This window comes from Mixophyes fleayi, chromosome 5 (genome assembly GCF_038048845.1).
Source record: "Mixophyes fleayi isolate aMixFle1 chromosome 5, aMixFle1.hap1, whole genome shotgun sequence".
In the NCBI taxonomy this organism is placed as follows: Eukaryota; Metazoa; Chordata; class Amphibia; order Anura; family Limnodynastidae; genus Mixophyes; species Mixophyes fleayi.
Window position 1 is genome coordinate 4,829,911 of NC_134406.1, and position 16,732 is coordinate 4,846,642.

At 40.2% G+C, this 16,732-nt stretch overlaps 1 long non-coding RNA gene across 1 annotated transcript; it reads left to right on the forward strand.

Annotated features, from left to right (window-relative positions):
- The first annotated feature begins 11,470 nt into the window (after positions 1–11,470).
- On the forward strand, positions 11,471–15,654 carry LOC142158048 (uncharacterized). The gene is made up of 3 exons (XR_012692715.1): positions 11,471–12,685; positions 14,489–14,728; positions 14,869–15,654. It is a non-coding gene; the product is annotated as an uncharacterized LOC142158048 (long non-coding RNA).
- Positions 15,655–16,732: the final 1,078 nt, after the last annotated feature.

Sequence of the window (16,732 nt, forward strand, 5' to 3'; positions counted from 1 at the left end):
TGCTGCAAGGAACGTGCAGGTCGCGGCCCTCCAAGTTAGCTATTAGTGGAGTGGATGGGGAACAGACGTGGTCGTGCAAGCAGAGGTCAAACCGTACTGACTAACATGATATCAAATGGGAAGGCAAATCGGAGTCAGAAACAGCGGGAGCAATCAGAGGAGGGAGATCCAGAAGCAAAACAAGGGAAAGTCGGGTCGGTACACAGGAGGTCAGTCAGAGAGCAGGGACACAGGCTGGAACGCTGGAGCATAGGAAGACCTAGATACTCTGGCACCTACCTAGTGTTAGAGGCAGGTTTAAATAGTGGATCCCATTCCCTGATTGGTGGCATGAATGATGTCAAGATCAATGTAATGACATCCTCATTACTGAATTCAAGATCAATGTCAATGGCATTATAGTAAAGAAGATACACCAAGTAGGTATGTGTGACACATTGGAGAGGGACAGCAACAGCAGTAATAAGAGCTCATTAGACGGATAGCAGCGGCATCAATAGGCATGTTAGACAAGATGATACACCAAGGCCATAATGTAAAATAATGCAAGATGGAATTGTCCTTGAGCCCTTATATGCCATATGGTAAAAAATAAAATACATCATTTAACAAATTAAGCATTTCAGCTTCAGGGAATGCTACTTTTGTGCCTAAAGTGTTTTATTTTTTTGGGCCCACACAAATGAGAATATTTTGACTGTTGCTTGTTGAACTCTAGAATACATTGGAATTTTAACAATTTACTAATTGGCATTAGGCTAACAGTGGTCATTTTCTTCAATGTTGACAATGTCATCATTCTCATCACTGATGTCAATATCATCATCACACAATATTAGTTAATACCTACTGGAAACCATTGATTCAAATTCCTTCTGTAATTGGCGGCAACAACAGTAATCCTCATTCAATTTGAAGTTCATTTTCATGAATACCAGTTTTTTTGTTGTCCGAAACCCTCTTTTAGAGTACACACTGGAGGGTGGGAAGCTTAAGTACAAGGGGCTCCAAAATGCCTTTTTTCTCTCTCAGAATTCAAAGGAACTGTCTGATATACTAATTTGTACATTATCATTAAAGTAATCCTCAAACATTCTACTACTACAATGGGTATCAGATTGAGATGTTGTAGAGGTGTCAATATATTTGGGCATTTCTTTTAAGTCTGACCATATGTCACAATAATCTTTCACATTGGTGTCTTGTGTTGACTCACCATCAGTGTGACTCTTAGGAAAGGTAATTTTTCTTCTGGCAGTAGCATTTTTAGGAGAAGCTGAAGCAGGGGACTTTCATGTGCAACATGAGCCGACAGCTTGCACCAGCTTCTACAAGCATGTAGATCTATAAAGTAAAATAGTGTTTTTTTAGTTTCTCTTTCTTTACTTTCACTTTATTACTCTACACCCACCGCCCCATGGGTGTAGGAAGAGCCCTAGTGCTTTCAGCATGGGGCTGTGTCTCCCTAGGGGGGATGCCCGCACATTTATTTTGCAGACCCCACTCCCTAGGGAATTCAGCCCTCTGCTGAACAGCCTGGGGTTGTTTTTTTCATTATGGCAGGGGAACCCCCTGCCGTTAGTCCCCCTGCCATAGTGCCAACAACCCCGGTTGGCTGGCCTAGTGCTGGTTTCTGTGAAATCGGGGGTACCCCACGCATTTTTTCCCCTAACTTTCATGAAAAACAGCACTAGCCTGGCAGCACTAGGGTTAATAGCATTAGGAGGGGGGGACCCCATGCTTTTTTAAGAAAACAAACAACAAAACCTATATTTTACACAGTAAAGAGCCGGTGGGTCTATTTGTAGTTTCATACAGCAGATATCTCCTAAAGAGAATCACTACACCTCTTTTTCTTCGTGTAAGATGCCAAATCGCATTCCTTGATCCAAGAATCCCTAAGGGTTACACCTTGTGAAGGACACCACTGAGCTTCTTGGATAAACACGACATCAGGCTTAAAATATTTAAGATGTGTAGATATTTCTTTCCTTTTGATGGGGACTATGTAAAGATTAGAAGCTGACAAGCAGTTTCTCATAGGGAGCAGGGGCACACGCAGGATTGTCAGGGGGGGGGGGGTTCCCCCCCTGACCCAAAAAAACAAACAAAACAAAAGACGCGCGAGAGAGCTTCTGTGAGGCGCTGTCAAAGAAGCGTCCGCTATAGTGGGCACTTAGTTAGCGGAGGGGGGGGGGTTTCTGGAGACCCAAAAACCCCCCCCTGTGTGCACCACTGGGGAGGGATTCAATGAGCAAAAAATACACGCAAGGTGTCGCCAAAACAGTCGCAGAGACACCTCACGTGTATTTTTCTTTGTGAAATATCCTCTCATTTGTGCTCGCACCCCATAGAGCTGTAAGCAAAAATGAACATGTTTTTACCGGATTGCATTATACAGGCGGCGGGTCCGGCCATTGTCACTTTAAAATCGGCAATTGCACTTTGCCCATTACAACTGATGGAATTTGCCCTATAGACATTTGACAAAATTGGATTTTACAGGTGCCAGGATGTAAGCGTGTAGGGAATGTTGGCTGTAATTTATATAGTAAGTCTATATTTCATTCACGTTGGGATTACAGTCATCAGATTTTTTTTAGGTCGCTGTAACTGTTGTCGGCTTTATTGCCGATGGACAAATGTACCCCACCCGTCAGTTCATACCCTGCCCTGTGCATGTGACAATCCGGCGCATATGCAGCATATAGGCAGACTGTGCATGGGCAAGTGCACTTATATGTTTTTCGGGATTCCTGCGGATGGTGGTTGTAGGAGCGTTTGCTATTTCACACTTGGCTACAGTAAAAATACTATAGTTATTCCTGGTGAAGCCAACACATCTGAAGAATGTGAGAGTTGGCCTGGTCTGAGATAGATTAAGGAGTTTGGTCAGAGTGTCTACATTGGCCCGTATGTGTGACAACTAGAGTAGCCGTGGGCAGTTACCCCCTTACCAGCCTTTCCCTTACATTAATCGTTGAAAAAAGCAAAAATGAAAAATGCTCTTTATTATGGACAGGTGTCCGAGCTCCATTCAGCATGAAGATAATACAGATAAAAATGCAGAGGAGAAGGAAGAGGAAAGAAAGAGATACATTCCAGCACAATATACACAGCACGTTACTACAAAAAAAGATATACTCAGTGTGCTGATATAGATCTATATCTATCTATCTATCTATCTATATATATATATATATATATATATATATATATATATATATATTCAGCCTGCATATCTGGATTTGGAGTTTCATTTTTAGGGACTGAAAATATTGTTTTAATGTATATATTTTTTTTACAGGAACTTCTGTCCTTAAGTTTCAGATAAAGAGCACCTTAGATGTAGAAGAACTCATCTATGCACTTAAAACAAAGGTAATTTCCTGTATTGATTTAATGTTCCTGGGTTTATACTAACTGCAAATGTACAGAAATGTCAGGAAAACCAGTGATCCAGTGACAAAAAAACACTCACTGCAAATTTTTAAGCTTTTATGTGTGGAAATCTGCGTTACATGTACCCTAGATCTCAACAATTTCCATCCTGAGGCCCAAATGATTTCTTACATTTACAGCTAAAATATACTCCCCCCTTCATGTCCCCATCCACATCCCAGACGCCTCTCTTCCCCCCAATCTGTTGCCTGTACTGCGTGTGATTCAGTGAAGCACCAACGCTGATTGGCAGACATAGGGCAGAGAATGAAGGTGCTTACTCCTTCACTATTGGTCCATCATCTCTAACTGATGAGAGACTGCTCCTGATTGGCTGCCATCTATTAAGTAAGCAGACTTACTGGAACTAACTCAATCTGCAAAGAAGAAGATTATAGATATTTACTATCACCACTGCATTACAGAATATTAAGGGGGCCAATATTAAATACAATAATGGGGACAAGTTCATTAATAAATTATTCTTCAAAGGGGGCACACTCAGGTTTTATTCAAGGGTGTTAACACTTGTAGTGCCACCAATGTATACACTATATTTTACATTATTCCCCTGTTACCCACTGCCAATGGATGCCAGGAGGGGCCCAGTGCTATTCAGCATTGAGCCAGGCCTTTTCTAGATGCAGAAGCCCAATCATTGAACCTACCCCACCACCGCCCCCCCCCCCCCTCTCACACACACACACACACACACACATTCACACACACACACACACACACACACACACACACACACACACTTGAGTTGGGCTAAATAGCAATGGCCTGTCACTGAACGGAAGGGACTTTTTTTTTTTTTTTTACATGTATTTAATTTGTTGTTTTTTTTTATTTTAAATACTGACAGGCAAAATAGCTTAAACTGACCAGGTCTACAGAATCTGATATTACTCTTTTATTTGCGGTTTTGAAACCAACAGTTTAGATTGCATGATTTAAATATTTGCCATTTAAAACACAATCTGGATGGCGGTTTCAAACTGTGCGGTTTAAATACTTGATGTTTATGTACTTTATTGCCTTTAGCAGATCCCACATTTTCAAAACTGCACGTAAAATAGCCAAACCATGTGCAATTTTGTAAAACCTCACTATAGTAAATTTACCCCTAAATGTTAATGTATACTGTGGACACCTTCAATAACAGGGCCTGATTAAGGGTTCAGTCCGCCCTAGACTAATACCTTTGCAGCGCCCCATAGCCTTCCATGCCAGGCTAATACACGATAGGTAAAAATGAACTTGTTTTTAATTTAAAATTCGGCTTCTTTCACCGCCCCACAATGTTTATGTTCCTCTATTTTCAAAACTCGCTCCACTTGGCTTTTTAAAAGGGTCACGTCAATCTTTATCAATCATTTAGTTTCCATGAAGCAGCTTAGACAAAACATATGGTATATGTGTTCTATTAGTGAAATAAACAGTGCTTTATTTATTGCTTATCATGTTTGATCATTAATGTTTCTAAAAATTATTTTTACAGATAGATTCTCTATTGATTCCGCATTTTCACATTTTGAAATTAAAAATGACTGTGCAAGATGGATAGAGAACCTGAGACCTGCAAATGAAGTCTATCATGATTTGTGGACAATATGGACAACAAGAATTGTTCTTATTTTTGTATTTATAGAGATCTGCATGAACATGAAGATTTTACATAGATGCCTTGTGTGTGGATGCTGCCATGTGAGTGATCTGCTGTCAGTCAAGGAATAAGTCAGTTTAATGACGGGAACATTTCTAGGCTTACAAATGTGATACAAACGTGTCCACTGGAGAAGAGCATAAGATCATCCTAATCAACTACTGTAATTAACCCTAATATCCAACATTGTCCTGGGGGCAATCACAACAAATTTAGCGAAAATGTCTTACTCAAAAAGGTACAAAGTCATACAACGTCAACTGTGGGCGTGCCCCACCTTAACTTGCCTCCACTAAAAACACTTTTGAATGGCCACATGTACCAAGTCCACTAATGTGAGCAGGGACCTTCCTCAAATTGGGTCTTGACTAAATTGGGACGGTCGGGAGGTATGGTTGACTGAGACCAGAAATACCCCTACAGGAACAAGACACTACACCGGGATTTACCATAAGTGGATGGTCAGGGAGGGAGTGAAGGAGCGCCTTTCTCTCAGGACCCTGACAATAGAACATACACTCAGGAGGCCATTGCTATAGAACTGGACAAGATCAGCAATGACCCCGACACTAGGTGATAAGTTCCTACAGCTTTACTACATAGAACATTCTAGGTCCAATGGCCCAGTGTCACTGCCTAAACCCAGGACACACTGACCGTCCCTGTAGGCTCCGCTCGCAGAGTTACCTGAGAACGCAGCAGGCGCCGGCAGTGCGAGTCTGGAGTTGTGTGTAATCAGTAGTAAGAGGGCTCAGTGTGAATGAGAAGGATCCGGAATCCTAGAATCCAGCTGCATTGTCTGCTACACCTGTAGTCACACCACTTGTGGCTATTATTGTACATATAATAATGTGTATATGGCTGTATCCAGTGATGTATGTAGCACTGTGCTAGTTACATTGTTATTATAATTACATCAGACTGAATTCTTGCTATATCCGTATATCTTATACTTTATTACCTGGGGGTTTCTGTTCCTTTTTATTACTTAACAAAATGGTTAATTTTTTTTTTATTTAATCTCACTTTTAATTTAAAATAAGACACAAAATCATGTACTTTATCTCAAACAATAAATGAAACAATCTTTATACAGACTTTCAACAGGCTCAAACCATTACCTAAATCCACATGTAAAGCTGGGTACACACTTACACAATCTACTTCAGCAATTTCTGCAATGATTTCCCCAACGACTGAAAGTCCCGATGAGCAGCCGATTCATGTCTACACACTGACACAATGTACCTTCAGATCTCTCATAACCATCTGCTGAAGAGATTGTGAATCTGTACACTCTACAGATATCTGCCAACGCTGCTGGTCGTGTGTGCGTACACACTTCCATATTTGCCCGACATCGTTCCATCATTGACTAATTTTCAGGAAGTTTAGAAAACCAAGTCAACAGATGCGATGTGTTTTGGTAAGATAAAACATGATCATGGGAGCGTACACACTCTTGCAATATCTGATCAAATGGTCGTTTATCGTGAGATTCTCATAGTAATTGCATAAGTGTGTACCTAGCTTGGTGGGAAATGACAACAAAAGACCCCTATACGGGCATTATCTACACAGAGTGGAGACATCTATTTTATTGGGCAATACCTATATATATATGAGAAAGCAGCCTATCAATGCACTAGGAAGGTACCATATGCACAAATTACAAACTACATGCAACTAAAAACACTGCATTTTAAGGCTTGCATTTAAGTCTTAATTGCATAGATTTCCAAATATAGGTTTAAGCCTTCAACCCCTCACAAAGTGCTTCTACCAATGGTGGATGACTTTAAAATATATTTGCAAATTTATGTAACTAAGAACTTTGTTATTTGTATAAATGCAGCTCTTATATTATTATAATGTTTTTTAAGCAGCATAACCTGGATGCATATAATCATACCTTTCCTATACCTTGACTTACTGTACATAACAACACAGAGACTTGAATAAGTGTCAAATTAGGTCACAGTTTATTAATAATCTGCAAAGTGTTGGCGGAGAAAGTGCACTGCTGGACAGCAAACGACTGATCACTAATAACCAAGTGTGGTAATGGCCAACTGGCCTTAACATCCACTTAACAAACCGGGTCTAAACCCTAACTGCTTGGCCGGCACTAAGTCTGGAGGCATACCCCCTCTCGACTCACAATGACCTGCTCATAAGCCGGGAAGGGATCCCTCATACAAAAAGGATTAAGAGTCACTTTACCTTGAAGGGGACCTGAGGCCAATCAGCGATAGCTCCGTATTCATCAGACGCTGTTCGCAGTGCCCTTCCTCCCAACTGCGCCTGCACTGAGATGCAGAAAAATAAAGCAATGGTTAAAACACATGAACCAACCTACAACTCCTTTGAATCAGGGCAGGTGGGCGGGATCTCGTGTCGCTGACTGTACCCTCCTCACCTTCTAGGTGATATATATATAAGGTGACCCGGCCCTCCCACCACCCCTCTTATTGGTCCCCATGGCGCGGAGCTACCTTTAACCCCTTCAGGCACTTGTAAAGCTAATGACAAGCCCACATGTCTGCTGCTTAAATGCTTTTGTCTTCAGGGACTCTCTTGTCATTTTTGCTGTCTGGCAGATAACTGCATGTGGAACCTGGTAATTGTGAGTCTATATTGAACCCCGCCCACCTTAACTGCGAGTTTTGCTGGATGGACATTGATTTAAGCAATTGTGGGAGAAATGTTCTATTCCATCATGCAGAAGAGAAACAGAGCTTGAGTCCTACTGAGCTCAAAGGCCAAAACGGCTCCCAGCTTCCGATACCTGGTATAGGGTAACTGTTAGCTTCATAAGGATGGTAGGTGAGAAAGATGGGCACAAAACTGGGCAACCCCTTTATACACAGAAAGAATTACTATGTCATACTTCTTCCAAATATTTGTTTTTCTTTTTTACTGCACTCAAAGGTCTGTTGAAATTGTCTCTTGATAATCTGTATACTGGAGTCAATGGCATTAGAAAAAAAAATAAAACGGAAAAATGATATTATTGGTGGACACAGAAAAAGTATAATAATAAGTTTGTAGATACTATAGAATCAGAAAGTGGTAATTTATTTGGTGGGTGTCTATTCAAGTGTATTACATTGTTTTTGTATTTTGTTGAGCAGTAGGACTTTATTTTGTTAATATATTTTCATCACAATAGATCCCATTTTATTTTATTTGGGTCATATTGTTTCGCCTCATAACAGAATTAACAAATGTGTATTATTCAGTCAACTATTATTCAGTTATTCTGTGGCAAATAAGGGTCGTGATAATCCTGTGTTTTTGAACACTGTGTTGTTCTGAAAAAAATAACATGTGCACAAGACCTTGGGGTCTGGGCAATTGGGAATAGAGTTTATGTAAATATTGCATGGGAGGCTTCTGCAATTTTATGAAATCTGTAGCCAACATTCTAGCCAAGGCTCAATTTTCACAATCGGAACCCAAATTTTTTTACAATGTCCACTTTAGTTGTGCCACGCCTTCCCTACTGGTGGATCTCCGATGGAATTGTTTTCCTCATGGGGGCTGTTTGTAAATGTAGACAGTAAAAGATTGGTAATCAATATAAAAATTAAATATGTCACAATAATAAATTTCTTATAATATTCTCCACATCAATAGTGTTATAAGCCCCCTATTTTCAATCCATGGATCCCTTTTCCTATAGAGAGTATTTATAAAACCTTTTTGATATGTTAAACACTTACAAAATATTAAATAAAAATTTTATTTAAACATAAACTTGTAAATAAAATGATCAGCAAGGAATATTTTCCAGGTTTGTCACAGCAATATGTTATGGTGTTTTCTGACTTCAGGGTCTAGGTCCTTTTAGATACATCATTGTTATCATCCTTGTACAGATTATGGGCCTGATTCGAGTCCGAACGCAAATTGACCGTACTTTACGTGTTTAAAAAGACCATGCAACTTTAGTTCCGCCCGAATTCAAATCAAATAGTTTCTTAAGATACGTTTCGATTTGAACACAGGTGAAAATACGCTCAGAATAAACCATAATTTCAGCACGCAAATGCACATAGCAGAATGAAGCATACGCACATGCGTATGTACAATAATTTCACCTCAGAACAGAGATGGATACATGTCATTTTTCTAATGAAAGACTTATACCATGTCGTGTCATCACTATCACCTGGCATTTACCTCTGCCCTGTTGTGGGTGTAAAAGAAATGGCTGAAAATATCTGTATGTGCGATAAACACAGGATTTGAATTGGCCGCATCTGAGTTAATACGTCCTAACCACACATTGCCTACGTTAGTCCGCCACTTACCTACCCAGTTCTGTCTATCAAGTCGTAAGGGCTCGTAGGTGTCAGATGTGTGCGGACACGAATTTTGCGCAATTGCGTTCAGTTACCTGCGCTAGGCTTCTGGGTATGCATAGTGTGAACTCCTGCATGATACACTATGCAGACGTATGTCCAGACATGAATTAGGTCCTATATGTTTATTTTTTATAGAAAGATACACAACAACCACAAATGTAATAAATAAAAAAAATCACTTATCATACAGAATGGATGTTATGGATATATTGTACTTTGGAAGCTGAGTTGCTGTACTATATTTACTGAGAAAGATTTACAGCTCCTCCCTACAAGTCACAGACAGATCAGCTTGCAGTACATGTATGTATAAGTGACATGACTTGCAAATCCAGATATTGTCACTGACAAGATGAAAAGAGATGTAGTTTATAATGCTAAGAATTGAGTAGGTAAGTGTAGTATATAACTCCGCCCAGCAGGTGGCGCTGCAGCTTGAGCACTCTGTCACCCGGGATCTTGTTTGTTCTTATGAAGTTCTCGTTGATCTTCTCTCAGACTATAAGCTCCTCCCCCCGTGTAGACAGAGTTCAGTCAGTCAGTGAGAGAGGGATAATGGTGCTGTGCTGCAGCTTGTGAGGGGAATGGTGGGAATACAGTGCAAAACACAGCTTAGGGAGGGATTTCCCTTAAATTGAGGTGTAAAGAAATAACATCTTTGTTTCTATAACAACAGGGAGCAGTGTGCATTGTTCTGTGTAGATGGCTTGCTGTGCAGTGATCATGTGGATATCACTGGCTTAATGTAATACAGCTGTATTCCTGAAATATAAAGTTATTATGTGGTAAATCCTTCTCAGATCTTTTGAAGAAGTTAGGTTATTTATTTTAAAAAAAGATATTTATGTCTCTTAAAATACTCTATATCTTCAGCCCAAAATTAAATAAATATTATATATATATATGATTATTTCTTGTACTATTGATACCCATCTCAGGAAGCCTGTAGGTCCATCAATAATGTTGTGGAGGTCCCTGTTGTTTGAACCCCAGAGGTGAGGCAGTTTGTTCACAAAGGGGCTTATTCTAAAACCTGATACCACTAAGAAGTGAGTTATGGATTGTAAATTGTACTGGAAAAAAGTGTCGGATTCTGATGAAATACAACAAGCAATCAGGTCACTTAAGAAAAACTGGTAAATAAGGGGGGACCAGCTGCCATTTTGTTTGCAGGAATAAAGGCATCATTTTGTCAGGGATAAACACCTCTAGCCACTCCCTGATATCTTAACACAGTTAAACAATATATCGCCTCTATTTTGTCAGGAAACGTCTCCTAACTACTTTTACCATTCACAAACCGCACTCTGAGCACTCGAGACTTGGAAGTGTTTACTGTATGGTTGTTACACACGATTCCAGCGATCAAATCTTTCTCTCACCTATAGCACATTTCACAGATTTGCAAAATCGCCCCCAAACAGCGCTCACACAACCACACCCACCTCAGTTGTGCCACCACTTATTGAATAAAGGCAATAGGACCCCAATATACTGTCTAACACTGGCACACAATAAGCACTCCTTGTTACACATGTTAGCAAGGCACACACCAGAGTCAAAAGGGTTAACACTGAACTTCTCAAAGCTCTATGACACAAATGTACATGCAGGCACGCACTAGGCTTTGTATACAAATATATTCACAATTCACACTCCAGCATTTTACAGGTTAACATGGTCAAGCAATCTTCTTCATAAAAGACTGTGAATTCGTTTAGAGCAATAAGGACAGCACTTATTAAGTTTTAGATTTAATATAAAAAAAGTACAATGCTTTTTTTTTTTTTAATCTGAATTTTTTTTTTTCTGTTTATCTCTAATTTAAACTTTATAAATTAAATTTTTACAAATTAGTTAATATTCGTTCCCCCCCCCCCCCCCAAAAAAAAAAGGTTACTAGGTAACTGTAAAGTAATAGTAGTTCTTTGTTTTTAGTTTACACATAAACAAAAAAAAATATGGTGCACTTTGTTTAGTTCAGCAAACATTCTTCTCTAGAGAGACATCTTGAGATGTCAGGGTGAAAATTTTCATGCAATTAGGCCTCATTTCTAATTACACAGTTGCATGCTGTCATTTACCTGTGTTTCCTAGTAGCAGCCATCAGTAGATCCCTGGAACTGAGAATAGTGAACATAAACATATATCTTGAGCTGGATTATGTTCATTATACTATGAAGTGTATGTGTTGCATCAGGCCTGTATAAAAAATTAAAATAAGTCTAAAAATCATATTTAACATATTCATTCACAACTCCCACCAAACAAGAATACTTGTTGGGATGGGGTTTGTGCTGGGGTGCACCTCTTCATTCAAAACATGATACTTATTGTCTGCTAATTGCAACCCTGCAAATTTTGTGGAATCATGAGAAAGCACTTGTAACCAATAACTTTACATTATACCTATCTTTGTTTGCTTTCAGCATAGCATATCAATACCAGCAAGATGCCTTTACATTGCGTGCGTCACCCAGTACCTTCAACATTACACAGTTCTAAGAGCAGAGAGGTGCAAGCTGGACATCCACCTCTGTCAAAGTGCAAACTGAGCCACATCCTTTCATACAAGTACATTTCACTATTAGCAATTGGACAGGTGTAAAAGTCTACATCTGACCGAGATTATTCTTGATTGCGAAAAATGAAGGCAAAACAATTTAAAATAGCACAGATGACTAACATTACATCTAATTATTGTACAGTCAAAAAGACCAAACCTAGGTCAGGTGGTGTCTGCAATGGAGGAAGCAGCTGGTGACAGACAAGATCCTAGCATGGAGGATGATGAGCCTCAGGCAAGCACTTCTGGGGCACCTCCGGCCAAAAAAGGACTACCCAATTTTAGTGTCCAAGAGGTGGAGATTTTGGTGAACCTTGTCCTGGAGCACATATTGACTGCAGGCAGGAACCAAACTGGTGTTATAGCAAAGAGTAACTAGGCTGATCAATGCCATTGCCCCTGTTAGAAGAAATGTGGAGGAGGTTAAAAAAAATGTGACAAGACTTCAAAAGGCGCCTTAAGGAAAAGCTGTGAGCAAATTATGCTCATTCGCAAGGAACTGGTGGTGGCCCATGGGAGCAAGTTTCACTTTCCCCTTTAGAACATCGAGCAATGGTGGTTATACATCCAGAACAGGTTCAAGGCCTTGGGGGAATAGATACTGACAGACCAGTGTGTATCCAGCAACGACCATCAACTGTAGGTACTCCTATTTTATATGTAGTCAAGAGATTGTAAAATGCTTGCATTATATATTTCACATTTTGGTTTATGCAAAAACAGTAACATGTAATATACAGTACTGTGGTGTCATAGGTTTTTTTAATTTGATATATGAGTCACACATTCTGGCCATAAATTAAAAAGATAAGTAAACAAAATTTAAAAGCAACTACCATAAACTTTGATGAAGTTGATGTTGGTCAAAATGTGTCCACAGATTTACAGTTGTGGTAGGGCATGTGTTCAACTTAAATGTTCATGGTATCAATCAAGCTACATGCATTTTGAGGGTTACGTTATAAACCAGCATGTTTGCCCCTGATGGCCAATGTAATAAACTGTGCCAACCTGAGCATTGTAACATGGTTGGTCCTGCATGTTCCAAAATGCCTCTGGCCTAAGCCTGTTTTTAAAACCACACTTGCTTATCTACTAAGCAAAAGCATGGTGAGGAAGTGTTACTGGATGACTTTCAAGTAACTTCGGATAAAAATGTATTTCATTAGAATTGGGCAGGCCAGTTATTAACAAAATTGGCAATGTACTTGTTTGAGATATTGTGTACATTTCCAAATTTGAAAACTTTAATTTGGAAACCAGGATAGACATACTGATTTTTCAGATTTTACCATACTTGAGGCAATGCCTTAGTTTGGATTAGGGATGTGCATCGGCCACTTTTGGTGTCTCGTGTTTTGTGTTTTGGATTCGGATTTGCTTGAGGTTTTGGGTTCGGATTTGTTTCGCAAAACACCTGACGAAAGGTTTTGGTTCGGATTTAAGGTTTTGGATTCGGATTTATTTTGAAAAAAAACATAAAAAGTGCTAAAAAACAGTTTTGTGGGGTTTTTTTTTCACTCCTACGCTATTATTAACCTCAATAACAATCATTTCCACTAATTTCCAGTCTATTCTGAACACCTCACAATATTGTTTTTAGGCCAAAAGGTTGCACCGAGGTAGCTTGAGCACATAATGCCAAAAAAAGAGGTACAAGATGGAATTGTTCTGGGCCCTCCCTCCCACCCCTCGCGAGACTTGGACGACAGAGCTTAGTTTTCATTTTTTTTGCCCACCGGAAATATCCGAACAGTGCTCGGATCCCGTTCGGATCCGCACTGTTCGGGTGGGCTCAGATTAGCGGAATCCGAGCCCGCTCATCTCTAGTTTGGATGTCTATAGCTGATACAAAATGCATTCCTTTAGTAAGCCTTTTGGATATGTTTGCCTAAGGCAATGTCTTATTTGTGGTTTGCACCTTATCTTTATGAATTTATTTCTTTGAAGGAAATGTGTATTATGCAACTGTTTCAATAAAGGCCCCACGCTAATTAAACCTTAGCATGTGTGCGGGTCTAGCACCTGCAAGCATAGGAAGATATAATTTGACCGCTGTAAACATGCAGGATATCAGAGGCAGGTTTTCAGATATGACCTATAGGCTCAATATTGTAAACTTTGCAATGCATGTCAAGCTAGGTTTGGGTAAACAGGTTACATACACATTTCAAAAATAGATATGTTTTTTAATCTAGTTATTTAATGCTTGGCCGGAGTTAGCATAATGTTTAGTGTCATTTTTTTGTGAATTGTAAATTAATAGGTGAACAATTGTAAACTAGCCACATTAGCTTCTTAACTTCACACTCATTTTAACTTTGGATAAAGTACTTTTCTGCCAATATTTAGTGTATGCTTTTTATTGATTGCAAAAAGCACTTATTCAAGGACATTCAAATAACATTAGAAAAAATGTTTCTTATGGTGTAATTTACAGAGGTTGTAGAACAGAGCGAGTCCCCAGCATCCCCTACGCTTGAAGCATTAAATCGCCAACACATCCGACAGCCTCAGAGTCACCATTTGCCAAGGCCACTGCAGCAGATGTACATTTCCACAAGCAATATGTCAAGTAGCTCCGGATTCACTCCAACACCACGCAAGAAGAGCATGAGCGGCTTATCCAAATCCAAACAGAGCAAGTGTCCCTTCAACAGTGGCAGACAAGAGCTCTGGAAAGTAAATATGACATTTAAAATACAAAAAGTTACATCTTAACACATTATATATATCGATCTATCTGAGTTATTGTACGTTATTTTTGGCCTAAATCAAAGTAAACATGACCATTAACAATATTCTTCTATTTGCATTAACAGATATATCTTCAACAATGCAGGACATGTATGCCGCCCAAGAGAGGCAGACCGAAATGTTGCATGGTGTGCTGTCTGTCTTGTTGACTGCAGTAATGCATAATATGGGTAGCGTATTCCATCAAGGCCAACCCTCAGAGCAAAATCCAACCACACCACATGAGGAAACCAGTCCATGTGGCACATTTCCACTCAAACCCCTGCTGGTGTACATGGGCCACGCCCTACTTCTACATGGCCACCACCTGCTGGGGCACATGGGCAACGCCCGACGTATACCTGGGCACCCCCTGCTGGAGAACATGGCCAACGCCCTACGTATACCTGGCCACCCCCTGCTGGGGAACCTGGGCAACGACCTACGTATACATTGGCACTCCCTGCTGGGGAACATGGCCCTCGCCCTGCTTCTACCTGGGCCCCCCCTGCTGGGGAACATGGGCAACGGCCAACGTATACCTGGACCCCCCATGCTGGGGAATATGGGCAACGGCCAACGTATACCTGGACCCCCCCCTGCTGCTGAACATGGCCCATAGGCGACTTCTACCTGGCCACCCCCTGCTGGGAAACATGGGCCACAGTCAACTTATACCTGGCCACCCCCTGCTGGGGAACATGGGCCACAGTCAACTTATACCTGGCCACCCCCTGCTGGGGAACGCAGCCACCCCCAAACCACTACAGCCCCAAACACTAACACAGCACCAGCAGTGCCATACCCAGCAACAGTCTCCACTGTGACAGCATAAGTGGTTTAAAAGTTCAAACTTCTATGTAATAATAAAATCTTTCTATGCAAATGTTGATGTGTCTGTGTAAGAAAACCACTTGTATGCCTTGATTTTAAACATAACATGTTGGATTAGGAAATCTAATGTTTTGGAATATGCAAAGAACCCAGTAATTGTGTGATTACACCTTAACAAAACATTTGGTATGAGTTGCATGTGGTAAGCACAAATAAGTTGAATTACACTGAAACGCTAGACTGTGGGGGATTGTACACAACTTGGCCAGGTGATGTCAGAGACAACCAGACCTGTACAAAATATAGCAAAAATGATTATTAAGATTTAATTGCTTATTTGGACTAGGCAAACTTGACATGGCCATAAACAAACACATGTGTTTCATTAAGGAAAGTAATAATAAAAAGACAACAAAAATGTACATGTGATATTGGTCAGTTAACCAGGACAAACCATGTTCCAATGTTAGAGGGCCAATCTTGTTTAAGATGATGCTCTTATGTAAAATACTGTCAGCTTCTCCATGTACCACAGCTCTACTTGCTAACTTTATTTATACACTGATATGTAACGATCATCTGTAATCTGCCCTACCCCAGCGAAAAAACTGTCACAACATTTAAAATGAACTGCAACATCCAACGCAACATTGTTGTGCAAAATTTTACATTTGAGCCCTTTACTTTCCTTAATGACTCGGCCCGTAGATACTATTGTGAAAAAAACAAAAAATTAAGACTATAGTTTACTTAAAAGTGAAGTTGTATCACACAATCCCTGACACTCTGGCCACTTTCCTGACTCTCAGGAAGAAGGTCAGGCTCCAACTCTTCCTCCACTACAATATCCTCCTCTAGAGGCACCCCCTGGTAATATTATGAAAGATTTCACACAGAGCAACAATTTGACATACAATTTGTGGTGAATACATAAGGGCACCACCAGACCGGTCCAGGCATCTGAAACGCCCCATTCAGAGGGCCAAACATTCTTTCTATGACCGATCTGGTTGAGGCATGTGCAGAATTATATGCCAAATCATGCTCTGTGACAGGGTGCAACAGAGGAGTGAGGAGCCAGGGTCAGGCAGGATAAGCACCATCACCTGTAAGAAG